Here is a 24,178-nt window from a genome sequence, read left to right as displayed (position 1 = left end):
ACGTTTCCACGACTTTGTAAAAAAAAAAAACTTTTTTTCCCCCCAACCCACAATTTTAAACGGGTTGTGCAGTCGGCGATGCGACAATCCCACGGAAGCGGATATTACAGAGCTACCTCCGAGATCCACCCAAGTGACCCCCCCCCCTTCGTCCACACAGCAGAGTGCCGCACTTTTCGTCGTGTTTTTGGACCGTTTGTTGCTGTGACGTTCTTACCGCGTGCAGACGTAGATGCCACTGGTTCTTCATGTTCTGCAGATGTAGATGCCACTGGTTCTTCATGTTCTGCAGATGTAGATGCCACTGGTTCTTCACGTTCTGCAGATGTAGATGCCACTGGTTCTTCATGTTCTGCAGATGTAGATGCCACTGGTTCTTCATGTTCTGCAAATGTAGATGCCACTGGTTCTTCATGTTCTGCAGATGTAGATGCCACTGGTTCTTCATGTTCTGCAGACGTAGATGCCACTGGTTCTTCATGTTCTGCAGATGTAGATGCCACTGGTTCTTTATTGTTCTGCAGACGTAGATGCTACTGGTTCTTCATGTTCTGCAGACGTAGATGCCACTGGTTCTTCATGTTCTGCAGATGTAGATGCCACTGGTTCTTCATGTTCTGCAGATGTAGATGCCACTGGTTCTTCATGTTCTGCAGATGTAGATGCCACTGGTTCTTCATGTTCTGCAGATGTAGATGCCACTGGTTCTGTGGAAAAGAGCTTCACAGCTCATCGGATTCCTCTTGCAGTGTAAAAGAACATTCTGATTCTGATAATAGGGGCAATGTCCATCGCATGGCAGTCAAAGCTCATTACATATTTCACTTCAACAACAACAAGCAGCAGCGAATTTTAGCGAGGAACCAAGATGCAACGTGATGGGGTCTTTTTTTTCTGTGCAGTTATCGAGCGAATGGACTTGAGGCCCATCGACTCGCTCGACTTGAGGGCCCAAGTTGAAATCGCTGGCAGCGGCTGAAACGTGGACTACGAACAACCGAGGGCCTTGGCGGTGCCAGGGCCGGCCTCTGACCTCTACAGCTACCCGGTCGCCTCTAAACGTTTTGTCTCTTTGGGGCCGTCCATAAATGACGTCACGCACCTAGGGGGGGAGGGGGTGGTCAGACATTTGTTACGAGGGGGGGGGGGGGATTGAGAAATGTGACGTCACATCAAAATGCGCAACTTTAAATAAATATAGACAACACGTTCTACTTAAATTTCGATTTAAAGCTTTCGTGACTGCAGAGATTAATCTTCTTGGTGAGAATTGTATTATTTTATTATGTTTTATTTTAATTATTTTATTATCTCCCTTCTACGTGACTTTACCGAAAGAACAAAGAAGACGTTCTACTTAATTAAATAGACTTTTTAATAAATGTTTTCTCCTGCAACATCAGAGTGCAGCGCCACATTAAATACGCACTCCAATGACAATAGTTTAAAGCGATTTGAAGCATTTTTTATTTGGGGGGGGGGGTGCAGAGCTTTGTGACGTCATATTTGAGGGGGGGGGTCTGACTTTTTGTGACGCCGTGTGACGAGGGGGGGGGGTCAAAAATCTTCCAAAATCGCGTGACGTCATTTATGGACGGTCCCTTTTGCAACAAAAAAAAACGGCACATTATCGTTTGTGCCGGGAGGAGAGAATTAAGGGCCGAGATGGAGACGATGGTGATGGTGTAAATGTTAAGGGAAATTTGGTAATGACATTGGCATTGCTATAAAATGTTAATGCGCAAGTTATAATGGAGAGATTTGACTTTGTCGAAGTCATGCATGCATTCCAATGCGTTTTTGACCGTTCTTGACACGGTGATTACAAGCCATCAAACACTTCCAAACTAAATTATAGTTCAAGAAAAGGTCAAAGCCGCGCTTTACAAAATTGTCTAGCTGCACAGAATATAAGTTTTTTTTAAACTACTCCCTAAGCAGTGTGTTAGTCTGCTTCAAATGCTATTGTAAAACATTAGCCTGCAGGCTCCATTGGCTAACGCCATTGTGGCCATGTAACCCAAGCCGTGGAGCAGAAGAAGAATAAGTATAACCCGTAAAAACAAAGTTTTTCACTCTAAATCCTTTATATGCGTGGCGGCTAGAGTCCTCTCGTCCTCTGGCTTGAGATGGCTGCCACCTATGGGTCAGATGATTGTCTGCCAGCGTTAAGCAATTGGTAATTAAATATTTTTTTAAAAAATTCCCTAAACAGTGTGAAATTTAGGAATTTTTTTTCACGAAAATTAATTGTCACGCACAACGAGTCTGTGTGCAAAATGTCAGCTCGATTGGATCACGGGAAGTGGGTTAAAAAACGACCGAAATATTTGCACGGTCGTAAGCAAGCAAGCAAGCACGCAAGCACGCAAGCAAGCAAGCAAGCGAACTTAATACAAGTAAACCCGTAAAAACAAAGTTTTTCACTATAAATCCTTTATATGCGTGGCATCGGGGCGGCGAGTCCTCTCATCCTCTGGCAGCATTAAACAATTGGTAATTAAATATTTTAAAAAATTTCCCTAAACAGTGTAAAATTTTGGAAAAAAAATTTTCACGAAAATTAATTGTCTGGCACAACGAGTCTGTGTGGAAAATGTCAGCTCGATTGGATCACGAGAAGTGGGTTAAAAAACGACCGAAAGATTTGCACGGTCGTAAGCAAGCAAGCAAGCACGCAAGCAAGCAAGCAAGCATGCGAACTTAATATAAAGGATTTAAAAAACACACGAACTCTCTCCCGCAGCCCTCTCGTGGCGAGAAGACCTCCGACGATGGCATCATTCAGCCCCTGGACATATTTGCCATACGCAAGGCTAGAACGGTCTTGGGAAAGGTCAAGTCGCGGCAAGCACATCAAGTGTGTGGGCTAACTCCCAGCTCTTCCGAGACCGTAGGTAAAATACCACCCTCTAGCCAGTGCCGGATTATCGTAGTAGCAAAAGCAGCTACGTATGCTACGGGCCCCGCACTTTCAAGGGCCCCGCGCTGAATGCTTTCAAGCTATCAATTCCCGTTCGGTGATTCTGCACTTGCTCTGTTACTATAGTACGATACTACCTTCAACTTTTATGAACGACTCGGTGTTTAAGGTTAGGGATTTGTCGTATTATCTGGCTGTATAGCAAATGACAAAATACAATTACTTTACTATGTAAGTTAAAAATGTGTGTGTTTAATATTTACGTGTTGTTGTTTATTTTTTCATTTAGGGCCCCTTTATAACATATGCTACAGGCCCCGCACTAAGCTAAATCCGGCACTGCCTCCAGCGGGTCGTTTCTAGAGCTTTCTTTAGCGGAGGCCATTCCGGAATGCAAGCGGCGTGAGCAAGCAGTGGTATCTGGAAACACATCTCACGGGCTATGGGGGGCGGGGAGGTGGTCCATAATTATCAATGAGGATGTTTTGCGTCCAGTGTCCTTGCTGTCTGGCCCCCGCGAACGTGAAATCTGTTTTGACTGCTCAAGCGAGGACAATCACCGCCAGAAAGCAACCAGAGACGTGAAACCCCCAGGTGCCAGACGGTTGTAGCGCGGCAAACGCGACACGCGTTCTATTTTTTACAAGACTGTGCCTCTCCGTGAGACATTGACCAGCTCGTTGCGTAATGTATGACGATAAAAACGAGGCATGGGGGGGTGGGTGGTTGTGTAATAAAAAAAAGATTCTACTTGTGTTTTATTAAGATTACATGTTATATCTTGCCATGCTGCGTTTTAATGCATCGCGGTGCAAAACGTGTCTCCAGACAGAAGTGTAAATATTCTGCTCACAACGTTCCGTTTAAAAATATTCAAATGTTCGTTTTAAGTAGGGATGTGTTCCCAGTGTTTTGAGCAATACAAACCTCGTGGGGGTTTTTTTTATCGGTTCCATAAACTAATAAAACAAATTTCCGAAATATGTTTTTTTGCTTCCCTTTGATCCGACTTATGACAATAAGGGAAATTAGATAATTATATATTTTTCTCTATGAAGAAGGGTTATTGCCCGAATTCTATATCTTTTACGAATGTGTTGAGTTTTTGTCCCCCCCCCCATTGTATCGCTTCACGTCCGTGCCTTTGCTCGCCAAAAGTGATGTCCACGTGTCACCAGTTGACATCACTTCTGGTGAGCACGAGGCCACGTGAAATTGTGACACGATGCAAACCATCTGAACATTCAAACAAGGTGCAAAATCGTCCTTGCAGTTCCGAGAATCGACAAAATAATCACATCCGAAAACGCCGCCCTTACGAAGCGGCGTTAATAACGCGGTGTTCATTCTCACGTTGACGGCACACCGTTTAGACTTTCGTTGTGATCGCGAGCCGCGTGTGACTGCACGACCGTCGGTTCTCCACGGCCCTCCCTGCCGTCAGGAATTGACGTCTCCCCTTCACGCAGCCGCAGCAGAGGCAGCAGCAACAGCGGGGGGCAGCAGCAACAGAGGCAACAGCAGAGAGAGCAACAGTTGCATGTGCAGCAGGTGCAGCAGGTGCAGCAGGTGCAGCAGAGGCAGCAGCGACAGAGGCAACAGCAGAGGCAGCAACAGTTGCAGGTGCAGCAGAGGCAGCAGCAGAGGCGACAGCAGAGGCAGCAACAGTGGCAGATGCAGTATGTGCAGCAGAGGCAGCAGCGGCAGCGGCGACAGCAGACAGCAACAGTTGCAGGTGCAGCAGGTGCAAAAGCGGCAGCGGCAACAGCAGAGGCAGCAACCGCGGCAGGTGCATGCAGCATGTGCAGCAGCGGCAGAGGCAACAGCAAAGACAACAACAGTGGCAGGTGCAGCAGGTGCAGCAGAGGCAGCAGCAACAGAGGGGGCAGCAGCGGCAGCGGCAACAGCAGAGTCAGCAACAGTGGCAGGTGCAGCAGAGAGCAGCAGCAGAGGCAACAGCAGAGTAAGCAACAGTTGCACGTGCAGCAGGTGCAGCAGAGGCAGAGGCAACAGCAGAGTAAGCAACAGTTGCACGTGCAGCAGGTGCAGCAGAGGCAGAGGCGGCATCAGAGACAACAGTGGCAGGTGCAGCAGGTGCAGCAGCGGCAGCGGCAACAGCAGAGACAACACCAGCGGCATGTGCAGCAGGTGCAGCAGCGGCAACAGCAGAGACAACAACAGTTGCGACACGACGCGTGTGGTCACGTGGTGTGTACCGAGTAACTCCGAGTTTGGGCTCCATTTGCGAAAAAAAAAGTTGTGCGCGTTACGAGTTGTCCCGTGAAGTTGTCGTCGCGATTCAGGGGGCGGTGATTCGATTCAAGAGTCAATTCTGTGGGGGATTTTTTTGTTAATACAGTTTGTGTATGTTGCTGTTAATGCAGTACACTCAAGTGGATGGAGAGATCGCACGTCAGACCATTGCATACCACACACACACACCCCGACAAACAACAACCTCTTACACGCACCGTTCCGCGGGTGTTGAGTGATCTCCCGAATCAATGTTAATAAATGCACGCATCTTTGGCACCACCTCAGTTTCAGTTTCTTGATTTATTTATTTCAGTTTCAGGTATATAACCCTGTTAGCCACGCGGCTCTTGACTCGGGTGCAACCGCAACAAAACAAAAGCATGAACAAGAAACATCTTAAAGTGTGACTACACGCAACAGAAAAAAATCCTGGGAAAAAACAGCAACATCTTCCAGAAAAAACCCCACCGCATGTCAACGCTGTGTGCCGATGAAGAACGATGCGCGCACAGAAACACATCATTCATTGGACAAACGCACAGAATACAGACAATGTGCACACGTGAATAAATAATAAACACACACACACCGCTAAGACATTCGAAACAAACGAAGCAAGTGCTTTCAACCCAATACACGCTTTATTTATTAAGTCACATACGACCATGAGTTCTTGTTCGCCGATGCACCAGCGGATGCCATAGAGAAATTATATATCAAATGCATAAATAATGCACGATCAAGTACAGCACAGTTTGACCAAACCTTCCCACCAAGTTCTCCGAACACTAGGCTGCGAGCCCCCACCTGCCACCTTCAGCAGGAAGCGTGTTTCACTGCTGCACGGCCCAGGTGTTCAGTGCAAGCGACCGCTCTTTGTATTCCCACGTGGTTGTCAGTTGTGCAACAATAATAATACATCAATCACAATCCACAGGTAGCAAGGATCCAGAGGTAGCCCTGGTTTGATTCGATCTCCCGGCGCGGCAGCTCGAACACTGGGCAAGCTTCTTGAAATCCCTTTCGCCGTTGCTTGCCCGAGGAGTCCAAACGTGACTTTACCAAATAATATGCACACATTCTAGATTTGAAGCTTTCATGACTGCAAGGATTCATGCACTTGGGTTTTTTCGGTAAAGACACGTAGGTAAAAAAAATGTTTTTTATTTATTTTCATTTTTTTACCTACGTGACTTTACCGAAAAAAACCTAAGATATGCACACACCCCACCACTTGAGTCGTCGATTGTCAGGTCACGCGCCGTGGGGTCAAACGTGGGGGGCAACCCTCGTCCGCTTCCAAGACACCCGGCCACCCATTGAAACGGGAACTCCCCCTTCGCTACGGACGCCCTTCCATTCTAGATTTGAAGCTTTCGTGACTGCAAGGATTCATATTCTTAGGTTTTTTCGGTAAAGTCACGTAAGTAAAAAAAATGTATTAATAAAAGTAAAATAAAAAATAAAATAAAAATCACGACGTTTCGGAGGCAAACACAAGCTTCCGTCTTCAGGTGGAACCGTCACAGCACGATAGCTGTATCAAGTGAGAGGAATTCCAAGAAAACAGTCCTTGTATATATACTGGTTGACGGTGGGAGGAGCCAAGGTAGGCCCTGAATATTTTTTTTTCAAACAGCGGTGCTGTGAATAGGCAAATTGAACCTTGCGGCGGGACCCCGGGGTCCCGAAGAAACGCAAGTCAAAATCGTAATTAGTGAATTTATTTTTGGCGACTCCGTCCCACCGCTCGCATCAACGCTGCGACCCACCCGGCGCAGATTGGTAAGTTTGTCGCGTCGTCCAAGCGCGGCGGCGATGACGAACGCGCAGAAGAAACACAACCTTGAAACTTTGATTAGCGCATCGTGCAGAGCTCGTCGAGAGGAATAGATGTCCGCGGCGTCGTTCGCCTTCAACAGACGTAAAATGACGTGCTAGATTTGAAGCTTTCGTGACTGCAAGGATTCAAGTCACGTAGGTGAAAATATATAATAAAAGTTAAAATAATAGAAATAACATTATTTCTATTATTATTTCTATTATTTTTAATTCACGTAGGTAAAAAATAAATAATAAAAGTTAAAATAATAGAAATAAAATTATTTCTATTATTATTTATAGTATTTTTACTTTTAGAATTTATTTTCACCTACGTGACTTTACCGAAAAAAATCTAAGAGTGTAAAATGACGTCGCAACGCAGTTCATGCGAGAACCGGGGGCTTATGGGACCCCGAGGTCCCGCCATGAGGTTCCATAGCGGATGTCTGCGCTTTCACCTTCACAACAAATCTACACCACGTACCATACGCAGGTCTTCGCCTGCATCTGGGTATTGCGAGAGACTGATATGATACGATAGCAGGAAAGCGAGGTACGGTGGGGCAAGGGCCGTGGAGAAATTTCAAAACTTCGCGTAAGGGGCCTTCCGTAAATTACGTAACGCGATTTTAGGACGATTTTTGACCCCCCCCCCCCCCCCCCTTCGTCACACGGCGTCACAAAAAGTCAGACCCCCCCTCAAATATGACGTCACAAAGCTCTGCCCCCCCCACACAAAAAAAAATAAAACACGCTTCAAATCGCTTTAAACTATTGTCATTGTAGTGCGTATTTAATGTGGCGCTGCACTCTGATCTTGTAGGCGAAAACATTTATTAAAAGTCTTTTTAATTAAGTAGAACGTGTTGTCTATATTTATTTAAAGTTGCGCATTTTTATGTGACGTCACATTCCTCAAACCCCCCCCCCCCTCGTCACACATCGTCACAAATGTCTGACACCCCCCCCCCACTAGGTGAATGACGTCATTTATGTACTGCCCCATAATGCGCTGCTTCGGGAAATGCTGGTGGGGTTTTTTGCGCACGCAAAACGTGCTTTACGTGCTTTCAACGCATGTTTGTCTCTTATCTGAAACACAAGATAGTAATGAACAAAATACGATTACGGATACTTTAGATATATCGCCTGCCGTTGTGAGCGGTCTTTTTTACACGGGTATCTGAGGCCCCGACAATATTAAATTTCATTGCCCTCTTTAGGCGATCCTGGCGGCTGTCCAATGTTTATAATGTGCGTGCGGGGACAGATGAGGCTTCATGTTTTAGCACGGTTGGCTACGTGCGGTGCTAACGAAATTCAACGTACGTACATACAGTCTAAATTCACGTAGAGTATAGCTTTTACCAGCAATACACCAAAAAAATTGTAGCCTCTTAATGTGAGTGGCATGGGGAAATGCAGAAGATGCCCAATGGACATTGAGATTGCATTTGCGGAAAGACAATACAGTATTTGCTGTGGAAGAGGTAAAGGTGCAGCCCGTGCAATTGCTCGCTCACGCCCCTGCTGGCAGAAGGGTCCTCCACTAAAGGGAGCTCTGGAGTTTCGATTTAAAGCTTTCGTGACTGCAGGGATTCATCTTCTTGGCTCTTTCGGTAAAGTCACGTAGAAGGGAAATAATAAAATAATCAAAATAAAACATTATAAAATAATTCTGTGAGGATTATTTTATAATGCTTTATTTTTATTATCTTTACCGAAAGAACCAAGAAGAGGAGCTCTGGAGCTTCAAGCAAAGGTGGATTTTGGCCTACACAACGCTGGCCAGGAACAAACTTTGCCGTTCAAATCGGCGTGACCCCGATTTGATGCTGTTGGAACGGATTCGGCTCCTGAGAAGTTCCCCGCACGCGGAACGAAACGTCGGACATTGGCGCTGGACAGCGCGCAGCTCACGACTCGAAATAAAATAAAAAGAGAGAGAAACGCGTGAGAAAGCCAACTGATCACAGCGTCTCAACGTTTTCCGGCTCCGTCCACGAAAATCTTTGTATAAAAACGTACGTGAAGTTAATTTGTTTTTTATTGCACAAACGACTGTGTGGGTGGCAGCCTGTGCAGCACAACCGCGACAACCCACTCAGTCAGAATCAGCATTTTTGCCGAAACATATGTACGTGTTGGGCCATACAGTATATATGTTTTGTGCCGTATGTATGTTGAACATCTTTCGCTCCGTACGCAACCAGCCGCGCTAATTGGAGGTGCGGGAGAAGGATAAGAAACTAGACACAAAGGAAACGAGTTTTAAATTGAGATTATTTCAAAGTGAACAGCTCCCAGCGGCTTCCTCATATCGGAAGGGAGAACGTTCCAGACGGCCGCAGAGGCGCATCTGAAAGCGCCGGGCGATGCGGTGACCGCCGCCTTTGTCCGACGGTTGTACTGCCATTTCCAGGCCAGCCTGCAGTACAAGCCTACAAGCCTATAGGTACTGATATTCGCAGGCGGTCTTTTAACCAAGTACGAACCGGGCTTTAAAAATAGGCTTGGCTTACAAAATCAGACCAGATTTTGGCACGCAGAATGTAACGGTAGGCAGCAAAATCAGACCAGATTTGGGCACGCACATGTAGTTGTATGCGAGAGGAATGGGCTGTTTTTATTAATGGGGTCAAGGCCACCTTGAATTCGAGAAGTAGGAGGTGTTCTGAGATAAGAACTCACAGTAATGAGACGCAATGGATGAAAAACTATCCTCTGTTCACCCAAAAACACATTTAAAATATGTATTTTTTTCCGATTTCTCATTCTAAACGCGCTCGATCAAATTCATCTCATTCGACAGTTCCCTGTGCACGGTGCTTTTTCAGCCGTGCTAATGGCCCGTGGCGTGACGTATATCTCACGCGCAACAAGAGGGATTCTCGCGTGAGCGGTGTAGCGGTCGGAAGCGCACCGGACTTGCAATCCAGAGGTCGTCGGTTCGATCTGATCCTGATCTCCCGGATTGGCAGTTCAAACATTGGTGTGCAAATGTCTCAAACCTCCCCCACCCCCCACCCCCCCACCTCGCCTCTATCCACCCAGCAGGATTGCATAGATAACAGAGGGGGGGGGGGGGGTTGGGTTAGATCGCGTAAATATCTAAATGTGTCGTTTTATACCCTCCACCACCCGACACAGCCAACTAGTAAGGGTTGTCACGTAAACAGAACGTGGCCAATTCGTCACTAGTACAGCACACCGGTGTGTTGGAGAGACAAGCCACAACAGTTACAATCTTTGTACGACGTTTCGCCAGTAATTACAACCAGCTTCATCAGGCGATAGCCAGATCCGGCTCTCCAACACACCGGTGTGCTGTACTAGTGACGAATTGGCCAGAGTTCTGTTAACGTGATGACCCTTACTAGTTGGTTGTATCGGGTGGTGGCGGGTTTTAACGACACATTTAGATATTTATGAATGATATTGGTCACGAAAGCCTACGTGTTAAGGATTTGCATGGGTTACACCGCAGCTCGTTGAATCGTGCAGGTCACGTGTGGTGGGGTAAAGTGTGGGTACTCCCACCTGTTTTTTTTTCCCAACAAGTTTGGCCTGCGTGGAAGAGTAGGCCGAAACATCCTCGCGAGCAGTGTTCTTGACTAAATTTCGATGTAAAGCTTTCGTGACTGCAGGGATTCATCTTCTTGGTTCTTTCGGTAAAGTCGCGTAGAAGGGAAATAATAAAATAATAAAAATAAAACATCATAAAATTATTCTCACGACGTTTCGGCCACAACGCAGGACGGCTGCTTGCGTTGTGACCGAAACGTCGTGAGAATTATTTTATTGTGTTTTATTTTTTCCCTTCTACCGTGACTTTACCGAAAGAACCAAGAAGATGTTCTTGACTAGTTTTCAGAGTTGGGGCACTTTCGCCGATGAGTCATCGTCAGTGTGCGCGAGAGGGCCGCCACACGTTTCAAACCATTGGGGGTTTTGACAGCAGCACGCCGACGATGATTTGGGGGGGGGGGGTGTCACTCTTTGTGTACAAAGATTGGGGGGGCGCACGTCAGGGGCCGCATTAGAGGCCACCAGGGGCCGCCAGTGACCCCACGGGGCCTTGAAATGAAGAACGCCGCTTTAGAGGAACGCCACAGAGCTCCCACTCGCTGAACCACGACCCCCTCTGCTACCCACCACCCTGCCCCTCCACCACCCCCCTTCAGTGCCGGATTATCCTAAGTAGCACAAGTAGCTACATGTGTAGTAGCTACGGACCCAGCACTTTCAAATATCCCCGCGATAAATGCTTTCAAGCGATCAATTCCGGTTCAGTGATTCTGCACTTGCTCTATTACTATAGTACTGTACAGCCTTCAACTTTTACGAACGACTGGGTGTTTAATGTTAGCGATTTGTCGCAATTATCTGGCTGTATAGCAAAGGGAAAACCACAATTAATTTACTATTCAAGTTAAATTTGTCTTTTAATATTTTTTTATTTTAAATTTAGGGCACCTGTATAACATATGCTCCAGGCCCCGCACTAGCGTCATCTGGCACTGCCTCCCTTCACCAACCTCTGTCCACGTAGCAGCATGAACGGATGAGTGGGCCGCAGTGAGTCGATCGGCGGGTCAAGTGTGACGAGGCTGAAATGCGAGTGCTCCCCATCTCTTCCCTCTGGCCAGCGCGAAAGGGGTCGGTCCAAATGCCCTCCCGAGACCGACCCTCTCTGAGTGCAACGCTCTTCCACCAGAGCAATAGCGCGAGCAAGCAAGCGCAAGGGGCTGCAGTCGTGTTTTTCTTTTACATATATTTAGCAATGTATACGTAACGCTTCAGAGCCATGCAAATGAGTGTTTGATGTATAATCTGATGTGCACATCTTGCTAACAAGAGGCTTGTTAACAAGAAGGCAATGTGAATGCAACTTGGCAACCATGAACATCTAACATTTGAAAAGGGAAACACATTTAAATTCATGGAGAGTAAACATCACATTTTAGCCAGGGGATCGAGTGAAAATGCATGACCTTCTAAAAAGTTACGTGTCAACACTGCTACATTACGTTACTGAACACAAGCCCAACGACCCAAAATGTCAAAGCCAGCAACAAACGCGCAAGACCGTTGGTGTAACAGATAATAGTTGAGAGTTCACCTCCTGTGTGGTGGTTGAACACGGTGCGGATGAGATTAAACAGTCCGTGTCTGGGAGACAGAGTTCTCAGTATGAGTGGAAGAATCAACGAGTCAAGTTTGCGGGAACAGCATCCACGGTGGTAAGGAGGTGGCTGACCGCCGATCAAATGCAGCCACACGACTTTCCGCAGGAATTCAAACACAACAGGTTTGATGGTCCAAGCCTCTTTTGTACTCAAGAAAAAACTTAAATTGTGAATCTTAACTTTTTATATTTTTTAGAAAATATAGACGTATGCCGCATAGGATGAAGAAACAAATTGGCCTCGGGCAGGACACGTCGCTTGCAGAAGCGATGGGCGGTGGTCGAGGACTAACGGATGGGATCGCAGTCAAAGGAGGTAAAACGCGCAAAGGCACCCGTAGCAGAACGAGAGGTGCAATGGGTGAACCCGTCGTTCCGTTCCAGTCCACCACAAGCTCTTGTAGGGGAAACCTTGGGCTCTCTGGTTTTCTCAGATTAATCATCCAAAAACAATTGCTATTTAAATGTTAAAAAAAAAATCAATCCACCCAAAAATTTATTTGAGCTTCGCCAAAGAATATTATGAAAGGCCATATATTCCTGGAATTCATAAAAAATAAATGTGAATCTTGCAAGGGGAAAACACTGCCCCGGCAAGCAGCCGGCGTGTGCCCTGATGTTCCAAGGGTCTTGGAATAAGTCGTCCGTGCCAGTCGACCACAAACTCTGATTTTCGAAAATTAATGTATTCATTTTCCAAAAAAATCTCTTGAATATATTTTTCCAACAAATTCAGTCCAGCAAAAAAAAAATTTGAGCCTTGAAAAATATTTGATCAGCTAAATATTCCTGGAATTCATTTTTTTTTATTATACAGTAGGAAAACTCTGGCCTGGCAAGCATCCAGCATGTGACCTAATGTTCCAAGGTTCTCAGAGTAAGCCATCCGTGCCAGTCACCCACAAGCTCTATAAGTGGCAACCTTGCACTCTCTGGTTGTCGAATATAAATTTTCTTCCCAAAAAATCTATTTAAAATATTGTTCCAAATATATTTCAGTCCACGAAAAATTGTATTTGAGCCTCGCCAAAGGATATATGGACCGGCCAGATATTCCTGGAATTTACACCATTGAAACCTCATTTGCTAGTAATAAATTGATAATTGTTTTTTTTACCCTTTTATCTGGCAACAAAACTGACACCTTTTTTACAAGGAGTCATGTTTGCATAGACCACAATACCTGCAGTCATAATGCAAACAAAAAACATAACTCTGATAATGTATGCACTGTCCTTGAAGTTGATTGGTTCACACCCGAGACAGCTTTCCTCAGAGCCTCGTCTCACATGGGTTGGACCAAATGACGCCAAAAGGCGCACTAAGGAAAGCTGTCTCGGGTGTGGACCAATCAACTTCAAGGACAGTGCATACATTATCAGAGTTATGTTTTTTGTTTGCATTATGACTGCAGGTATTGTGGTCTATGCAAACATGACTCCTTGTAAAAAATGTGTCAGTTTTGTTGCCAGATAGAAGGGTTAAAAAAAAAACAATTATCATTCCTGGAATTAATTTAAAAATTATGATAATTGAATCTTGCAGTAGGAAAACACTGGCCCGGCAAACATCCGGCTGGGTGTCCTAATGTTCCGAGGCCTTCCGAGGCCGGGGTACAGTCGCTCACACGTACACACTTCTCCCCCCCCCTCGCTCCCCGCATGCCACCTACCCTCACCGTAATCCCACGGACTTGCCACTGGGCACCAAATTAACACGGCCCAGAGATTTTGTGACACAATCTGTTCCCGGTGCATTAGCTCCTGCCAGGCAGATGTTAAGTGCGCGAGTTCATGGTTTGCCTAGTGTTCCTGCGTGCGTGCGATAACACAGGGGTAGTGACGCAAAATTACTTCGAGATCACGGCCCCATATTTTTCTTTCACTTTGTCCGTCAACGGGATTTTTACGTGGCCGTGAAATTGCACGCACCCTCTGTATGTGAACACGTGCAGGGGGCGCGCGTGCAGATGCATTACTTATGCAGTCTCATTTTGATCCAAAGTGATGTAATCATGCTTTGCAAAAAATGGCAACGGCCACACCAGGTACTCATTTGAGGCCGAGTCGACCTAGGCCAGGTCCTAGACCGGTTCAAATAATCGTCACTGGTGTTGGCTGTGAGCGGGTGTAGCGCAGCTTGCTAACCGTTACATGACATGCTCCCAACACAAATGCAAGTGCACACACACACACACTTGCATTAATGCACGTGTACCAACTGACACACAAGTACATGCACACGTGAATTATTCCCCAGGTGTATATATGAGCACTTTTATTTTTAATTAAAAAAATTCAAAATTTACACGGTCGAACCACTGCTGGATGAAGTCCCCACCCCACCCCCGACACATCCTTGCGTTTTGCGACGTCAATTACATGCTGGCGAATGTTTACACAAGGGTAGAGAGAGAGCACGCCTCGGCTGTCCTTGAAGAGCGTGCTCCCGCACATTGGAATCGGTGTGGCACGTTGCAATGTTTTAAAAATAAATCGACTCACTGAAGGCAATTGTCATCTCGGATGTCTCTGCGTTGCCCTTTTATTTTTTTTAAAGGACGTTTTCAATGCACGATTCCTATCTCCCGGCGCGGCAGGCAGTTGAACACAACAGGGCCAGTTTCGTAACACCCTCCTCCCAAATCATTTTTCCCACCCAGCGGCGTAAATGGGTGCGATTTAACGGTTGTGTTTAAAGGGGTCAAGTGTATGGGGCTGCCACCTTCTCCAAGACCAGAGTAGGCCAAATGCCCTCTAGGATCTTTCGTTTTTAAGTGGACGCCTATCCGGCAGCAGCGACACGGGCGAGATGTTGCAGGGCTGCACCTTTACCTTTAACTTGACAAATTTGGCTCGGTGCACGACACTTCAGTGAAATTAATTGTGCGATAGTTCCGAAATTTCTAAATCTTTAAAATAGATTTTTTTTTTTTTTTTGCGTGTGATGTTTCAGTGACGAAAATGACAATCGTGCGAAAGGCTTTGCTATTCATTCTCGCGAGTAAAACTCTAATTGCGAGAATGGTGTGAACAGTTACGCTCACGATTCGCTTGCCTATCGTGCGTTCTGCTCAAACTCTCAACCCCTGTACGCATAAGGAAAGGCTGCAGAAAATGTTTTCCTGGTGTCGCATGTTGTATGTTGTATGTATGTTGTATGCATGTTGTATGTTGTATGCATGTTGTATGTTGTATACATGTTGTGTGCATGTTGTATGTTGTATACATGTTGTATGTTGTATGCATGTTGTATGTATGTTGTGTGTTGTATACATTTTGTATGTTGTAAACATGTTGCATGCATGTTGTATGTTGTATGCATGTTGTATGGTGTATGTATGTTGTATGGTGTATGCATGTTGTATGGTGTATACACGTTGTATGTTGTATGCATGTTGTATGTTGTATGTATGTCGTATGCATGTTGTATGTTTTATGCATGTTGTATGCATGTTGTATGTGTGTTAAACTTCTTTGGCACCGTACGTAGCCAACCGTGCTAAATCGGAGGTGCCGGGGGAAGGACAACAAAACTCAACACAACAAGCGATTCCAAAGCAATGAGTTTTCAATCTAAAGATGATTTTAAAGTGCATAACTCCAGTGGCTTCCTAACATCGGAAGGGAGAGCGTTCCAGACGGCCGCAGAAGCGCATCTGAAAGCGTCGCGCTGCTGCTGTGAAGATGACCGGGAGTTGGCGTCATGATGGTTTATTCTACTTGACGAGTGGTGTTCAATATACCCCAGCAACATTTTCACTTGGCTACACAATTTTGAGAAGGGTGGGGGGGGGGGCCTCCAGCAAGTGGTGGTGGGAGGGGGGGAGGGCTCAGAGGGGGGAGGGCGGGCCCCCCCCCGCCCCCACCCCGCCCCCCCCGCCCTCCAACTCCCACTGACACACCAGGTTTGCCTCTGACACAGAGGACCGGGTGCCCGAAAGCTCTCCAGCCACTTCTACAAATCCAGGGATTTAGGATACCGGCTACCGGGGGTGAATTTAGGGCTCGAAAGTTGGGATTGAAAGCGGAGCGAGGGGTCGACCGTGACTGGGAAATGCGATGCAGAACACGCCTGTTTGGGCTGAAAACAGACGAGAGTGGAGAGAAAGCGGCCACGCAGCAACAAACAGCAAGCGTGGCTCGACTGCTGTGAAAGTCAAACGAAACAAACAAACAAAAATGCACACGTCTCATCCGTTTTTTTTTTCCTTTGGCTTTGACTTCACGACTTCCATCGCACCAAAGATTCATGCCCGCGGTGTAGCGGTCAGCGGCACTGGACTTGCAACCGCGGAGGTCGACGGCTAAACTCGATGTCGGCGTGCAGGTTTGTGAACATCCTCCCGGCGCCACCGCTGTGAACCAGGGCAGTAGGAACGGAGAGAAAAAATAAAAACGCCTCCAACCCCTTCCAAAGACGTCTGGCCAGCGTGGAGAAGTAGGCCAAAGTAGCCTCTCCAGAGCTTCCTCGTGTAGCCACCCTTCCACCGGCAGTGGTGAGAAACGAGTTGTTGCAGGGCTGCACCTTTAACACATTTGCTGGCCACATCGGGCTTGCTGTGCACAGATAGATGCTCGGTGGGGCTCGTACGTAATTGTCGGGTTTTATCATCGCTCGGCGCGGGCTTATTATCATGCGAGCATCTGTTTATTGACGTTTTAGCTCTCCTCTTTCCGCCCATACGCTTCATTCCCAAACTTAATGGCCCGATTCGTGTTGGCTGGAGCACGTGTGGGAGCTTGCTTGGCGTCTGGAGACGAGCAACACAGCCTGCTTGTAACCTCCCCGAGCGATTACTTAGGTCAGGTGGTTATTATCAGCATCTCCGGCGAGATCAGAGATCGTCCCAACGCGACAGGAAAATTGACGAATGTCTGTGCATTTTTGAGTGATTTATATGCAAGAAAATAAAAATAAGTGGAAAAACACGCCTACTTCACATCTCTTAAAGTCTTAAAAAGTCTTAAAGTCACTTTATTGTCAAGTGTGTTACATGCATGACATACAACACAGATGAAATTACAGTCCTCTCTCTTGGTCCCACGGTGCAACCAAGCAATTAAAAAATTAATCACAATTAACAGACATAAATAAACAATAAACAATCGGCGATCAACACAAGATAAATAATCAAAAATGTAATAAACTTAAAATAAACAACAGTCAAGAATTTTTTAAATGTAAAATATTATTTAAATCAAGTATTTAAAGAAATAAGATATTTAAACCAGTGTGGTAGTGCGATGTAGTGCAATGTGCAGTCCAGAGATCAGGATGTACGAGTGAATGTGTGTGGGGGATGGGGTCAGGGGGCAAAGGGGGGTGGGTGGGCAGAGGGGGGGGGAGTGATGGTAGAGCAGGGAGGGAGTTGAGTCTCCTGACAGCCTGGTGAAAGAAACTGTCTTTGAGCCTGCTGGATAGCAGTAAGAGGACATCACCGTCACCTCCACACATCAGGTCGGCCACACGGCCTTCTGGGAGTGCATCATTTCCAGTTTCATTTATTTCATTTCAAGTTTCATTTATTAGGTATAGCCCTGTGAGCCATGCGGCTCTTAAGTCGGGTGCAACCGCAACAAACAAAATATGAACACAGAACATCTTAAAGCGACGACGCGCAACAGAAACATCCTGGAATAAACCAGCAAATATTCCATAAAAAACGTATTAAAACGCCGTGTGCAAAAATTCAGCAGCAGTGGTTCAACACAGAAACCTCTGAACCAGTGTCAACATTTGCTGTCTCATCAGCAGAGTCAGGCTTGCTGGAACCAATTCAAATTAACTGCCAGATATTTATCAGGACCGGTTTCTACTTTCAATATCTCATCAGCAGAGTCAGGCTTGCTGGAACCAATTCAAGTTAACTGCCAGGTATTTATCAGGACCGGTTTCTACTTTCAATATCTCATCAGCAGAGTCAGGCTTGCTGGAACCATTTCAAGTGAACTGCCAGATGTTTATAAGGATCGGTTTCGACATTCAATGTCTCATCAGCAGTCAGGCTTGCTTGAGCCAATTCAAGTTAACTGCCAGATGTTTATCAGGACCGGTTTCTACTTTCAATATCTCATCAGCAGAGTCAGGCTTGCAGGAACCATTTCAAGTGAACTGCCAGATATTTATCAGGACCGGTTTCTACTTTCAATATCTCATCAGCAGAGTCAGGCTTGCTGGAACCATTTCAAGTGAACTGCCAGACGTTTATAAGGATCGGTTTCGACATTCAATGTCTCATCAGCAGTCAGGCTTGCTTGAGCCAATTCAAGTTAACTGCCAGATGTTTATCAGGACCGGTTTCTACTTTCAATATCTCATCAGCAGAGTCAGGCTTGCTGGAACCATTTCAAGTGAACTGCCAGATATTTATCAGGACCGGTTTCGACATTCAATGTCTCATCAGCAGTCAGGCTTGCTTGAGCCAATTCAAGTGAACTGCCAGATGTTTATCAGGACCGGTTTCTACTTTCAATATCTCATCAGGAGAGTGAGGCTTGCTGGAACCAATTCAAGTTAACTGCCAGATATTTATCAGGACCGGTTTCTACTTTCAATATCTCATCAGCAGAGTCAGGCTTGCTGGAACCATTTCAAGTTAACTGCCAGACGTTTATAAGGATCGGTTTCTACTTTCAATATCTCATCAGCAGAGTCAGGCTTGCTGGAACCATTTCAAGTGAACTGCCAGACGTTTATAAGGATCGGTTTCGACATTCAATGTCTCATCAGCAGTCAGGCTTGCTTGAGCCAATTCAAGTTAACTGCCAGATGTTTATCAGGACCGGTTTCTACTTTCAATATCTCATCAGGAGAGTGAGGCTTGCTGGAACCAATGCAAGTTAACTGGCAGATATTTATCAGGACCGGTTTCTACTTTCAATATCTCATCAGCAGAGTGAGGCTTGCTTGAACCAATTCAAGTGAACTGCCAGACGTTTACAGGCAATGACCCTTTCTATTCGATAGCACGGTTGGTTGCATACAGTGCGAAATAAGTTCAACACAACACATACTTTAAGAGTGATATTGCGATGCGAATTGACCAACTTCCGAGGATTTTAGCAAAAATCCGGCAAAGTTTGGACTTCGACGTCGGCACGCATGGCCTACTCCGCTTTCGAAAATATACCACGGGATCTCTGAAGTCCACTCTGAGTGCAAACGGCACGCGTTTCGTGGTAAACGCACCCGTGTATTAACCAGGGCGGCCGCACCTCGGGGACGGGAGGGGGGGGGGCAAAAACGCGCCACCACTCGAACACGTCGCAAATCTCTCTCACACGAAACGGTCCCCGTCTCAGCGTGATCCACTGACCCCGCGCATTCAAGTCAATGGATAGCAGTAAGAGGACATCACCACAACAAGTTTTGGATCTTTGAGATTTGTTTTTTTTTTGTAAACAAATAAAATATTAAAAGTCCAAAACTTTACCAATTTAAACAAAAATCACACCTCTTTTTTTTTGCGTGTTATCAGTGCAATTCTCGAGGCTGCAAACATTTGCCCACGCAAAAAAAGTGCATTAGGAAGCAGTGAAAAAAAACCTATTTGCATGGCTGCCTGCCTGGCTTCGAAATAATATGTAAATAACTTCCTCTGAATTTCGATTTAAAGCTTTTGTGACTGCAGGGATTCATCTTCTTGGTTCTTTCGGTAAAGAAGATTAACTTCCTCTGAATGATTTAGGGAAGAAACAGCGTAGCGCTCGGTGGAAGATGCTGCAGAGACCTCTATTCTTCAAAGCTACTCGAGATAGAAGATATTCTGCGCGCAGGAAATGTTTCACTCTGCGAGTTGCAGGATGGGTTCTGTTCATCGCTGAATCCTGGAATGCGCTAGCGGTTAGCATTAACTTTATTTAGAGAGGCATAGCGCCGTTGTTTTTAAGGTAGTTGTACTCGCTGCAGAGAACTGTAGCGACACGACTGCACTCTATGATAGCTGGCACTAAACCGTGCAACGTGCCCTTTCGCATGGCATTGTGGGAGCCTCGCGACCGATAAAGATATTTCCTTTTCTTGGTTCTTTCGGTAGTCACGTAGAATGGAAATAATAAAATAATAAAAATAAAACATAATAAAATAATTCTCACGACGTTTCGGCCACAACGCAAGTAGCCGTCCTCAGGTGGAGAATTATTTTATTATGTTTATTTTTATTATTTCATTATTTCCATTCTACGTGACCTTACCGAAAGAACCAAGAAGATGAATCCCTGCAGTCACGAAAGCTTTAAATCGAAATTTAAAGATATTTCCTTTTAGTTTTTCTTCCGATTCCATTACGATGACGTGCACGTACGTCATCAAAACGGAAAGGGTCTAATGAAAGTAGGTGGGCCTGCGTGGGACACGTCATTATGGAAGGGACAACTGAGGAGTGGAACGCGTCAGAGAGGACGTACACCGAGGTAGATGGAGCTGTGAAATCTGTTCGTGTACCGGTGATGGACGCATTGCCACATCGCCAGATCGTGAGGTCTGGTGGGAGGCTTTGGGAGTGCTTCATCCAGCAGTGGATTGGCCATGGCTGGTGATGATGATTCTGTATTCATATTCTTAGGGTTTTTTTCGGTAAAGTCACGTAGGTAAAAAATTAAAATTAATAAAAGTAAAATAAAAATAAAATAAAAATCACGACGTTTCGGAGGCAACACAAGCTTCCGTCTTCAGGTGGAACCGTCAAAGCACGATTGCTGGTTCATTAATGCACCGTTCCATTGTTGCTGCGGTGACATTTTCCAAATAAATTGCAGCACACGCACCCATACAACTGGGACACAAAAACCTATTAGGGCTCTGTAAATGTTCAGGATTTAATTAACAGAGAAATGTGTGCTTTTGCGGAATACGTTCTACAAATAACATGCTGATGACTTGGTTTTTAAATTTTTGCTTGTTTTATGCCAGCAATGAACCGTTTACGCAGATTGTAATCAAGCCAATGGATCACCTTAGAAAAGCCTCATCCGACCAAGTCCATGCAAAGGCTCTCTGCTCGTTGTTGTGAGCATCACTCCTCTGCCTTCAAACTGAGGCTTTTCAAAAACCCGAGTGAATTCCCGCGCGCGCACACACACAGTGTGTACATAAACATAACACTCGTATTAACGTGGATGTGGGTGTCTCCTGCCATATGGTGAGATACGAAAACCCCAGAGTGTGCGCCAAAGCCAATTAAAGATGAACTACCTGATGTGCAGGAACAAAACGTGAATGGAAATTAACTGTTTAAGAAAGTGCTGTCAAGCAAGTGGAGCTCTCTGTTGCTACGCGGTAGCGAAATGTTAACTACCTCGCCTGGTATACAGGAGGTCGTGGGTTCGATCCCGACCCTGACGCCTACTGTATATTTGGAGTTTGCGTCTCTCTCTCTCTCGTCATCATCACGGTGGCTATGAGATGTTAACTACCTCGCCAGGTATGCAGGAGGTCGTGGGTTCGATCCCGACCCTGATGCCTGCTGCTGTATATTTGGAGTTTGCGTCTCTCTCTCTCGTCATCATCACGGTGGCTATGAGATGTTAACTATCTCGCCTGGTGTACAGGAGGTCGTGGGTTCGATCCCGACCCTGACGCCTGCTGCTGTATATTTGGAGTTTGCGTCTCTCTCTCTCGTCATCATCACGGTGGCTAGGAGATGTTAACTACCTCGCCTGGTGTACAGGAGGTCATGGGTTCAATCCCGACCCTGACGCCTGCTGTATATTTGGAGTTTGTGTCTCTCTCTCTCTCTCGTCATCATCACGGTGGCTATGAGATGTTAACTACCTCGCCTGGTATACAGGAGGTCGTGGGTTCGATCCCGACCCTGACGCCTGCTGCTGTATATTTGGAGTTTGCGTCTCTCTCTCTCGTCATCATCACGGTGGCTAGGAGATGTTAACTACCTCGCCTGGTATACAGGAGGTCGTGGGTTCGATCCCGACCCTGACGCCTGCTGCTGTATATTTGGAGTTTGCGTGTCTCTCTCCTCGTTGTCGCGTGGATTTTTCTCTGGGTCATTCGGTTTGATTCCCTCCACATTTAGAATGAACCTGCATTTAGAGTATTTGGCTGCTATAAATGTCCACTTGATAAGCCACTTCGTTGAGCTATTAACTTTGTGATGGTCAGGTCGCTTCTGAAAAAGAGCTACATAGCTCAGTGGCAATTACCCGCTAAAATAACAAACATACTTCATAGTTAGTTTTTAGTATGCTCTTGCGTTCCCTGCAAAACCAATTTTCCACAATTGATCATTTATTTTCTACCAGACACGTTTTGTAATTTTACCTAAAATACAAACGGGTTTATGGAGTCCTACATTTCCGATTGTTTAAGGGGTTTGTCTGTTGCTCAAAATCGACTTGTTAGGTAAACATTGCATGTGCCGATTTAAAAATGGAAATGCTCACCAGGCCCCAATGGTGCAAAGTGCAGTTTCCAAATTTTATTATTCACTTTCTCTCTCTCTGGCCTTAATCACACCTCCGATTATCACGGTTGGATACGTGCGGTGCGAAAGAAGTTCAATATACACACATACATTGTGAGCCATGAATAAGGAAGGGCCATTACCCAAAATGTCACGCATTACATATTTACCTTTTAAGGCCACACAGTGTTATTGATGAACGTGTGGACTTTTTATTTACGCTTTGAGTTGACGATGCTAATAGATGTGTACACCTGACATTGGGTATCAATTTGGCAACCGTTTAAGATTTAAACATAACGATTTCAGATGTTGAAGAACACTTTGAGATATTCATCGCGTGTTCAGATTTCCAAATCGTTTACATTACGTACTGACGTATATGAATGCTTTCGTCGTAACAAAAAGTGAGGTGACGCAACACCACGTGACCCCCACTCTATGTGACGTCATCTTTTGAGAGCGATAAGAAAAATGAAAATTCGGATCATCGTTGAGTGCGGCATCTAGGCCCGGTTGCCAGGTCAATTACCAAACGTGTGATCAAATCATCCGCAAAGGTGCCATAAGTTTCCCAGATCGCAGAAGCTAAGCGAAGATTGAACCTCGATTGTGTTTTGATGGTAGACTTCCCGGCAACCTCGTGACAACACACGCGTAACCATTCATACCTGCTGGGTTGACAGAGGTGTGGGCGGTTGACAATGACGCATCAATAAATTGTGTCATTGTCAGGTCAAAACATCGTTCATGATGATGATGGCGGTTCTGGGGAACCCTTCCGGTGGTGGGTATTTTGCAACTAACTTTTCCACGCCGGCCAGACAACTCAGAAATGGGTGGAAGTACTCACACTTTACCCCACCACGCTCGATCTGGCAATGTGCTAACTGTGGTGCACTCCCCCCCCCCCCTCCATTCCGTCTCCCGCTGGGCCGGGAGACGGAATGGAACCAGCGACCTCTGGATTGTAAGTCCGGTGTGCTAGCGAGTACACCTACCACGGGATGCTGCCGTGGAAGGGTACAAAAAAACAACAATTAACTTAAATTTCGATTTAAAGCTTTCGTGACTGCAGGGATTCATCTTCTTGGTTCTTTCGGTAAAGTCACGTAGAATTGAAATAATAAAATAATAAAAATAAAACATAATAAAATAATTCTCACGACGTTTTGGCCACAACGCAAGTAGCCGTCCTCAGGTGGAGAACAGGTCTGTCGAGAAGACAGAGTCTTAATGACAAGCCCCAGGCTTGGAGCGACTATTTAAGCTGGGATGGAGATTATTTTGGAGATTCTTTTGTCAAGGCGCTCTTCGCCCCTCCATCCCAGCTTAAATAGTCGCTCCAAGCCTGGGGCTTGTCATTCAGACTCTGTCTCCTCGACAGACCTGTTCTCCACCTGAGGACGGCTACTTGCGTTGTGGCCGAAACGTCGTGAGAATTATTTTATTGTGTTTTATTTTTATCATTTTATTATTTCAATTCTACGTGACTTTACCGAAAGAACCAAGAAGAACAATTAACTTACCACGGCAACGATTACGCCTTCGGCAACGAACACGAGGA

Source organism: Lethenteron reissneri, chromosome 53 (assembly GCF_015708825.2).
Source record: "Lethenteron reissneri isolate LAM-NWPU_2019-01 chromosome 53, ASM1570882v1, whole genome shotgun sequence".
Taxonomy (NCBI): Eukaryota; Metazoa; Chordata; class Hyperoartia; order Petromyzontiformes; family Petromyzontidae; genus Lethenteron; species Lethenteron reissneri.
Note: the sequence above shows the minus strand (reverse complement) of the source record.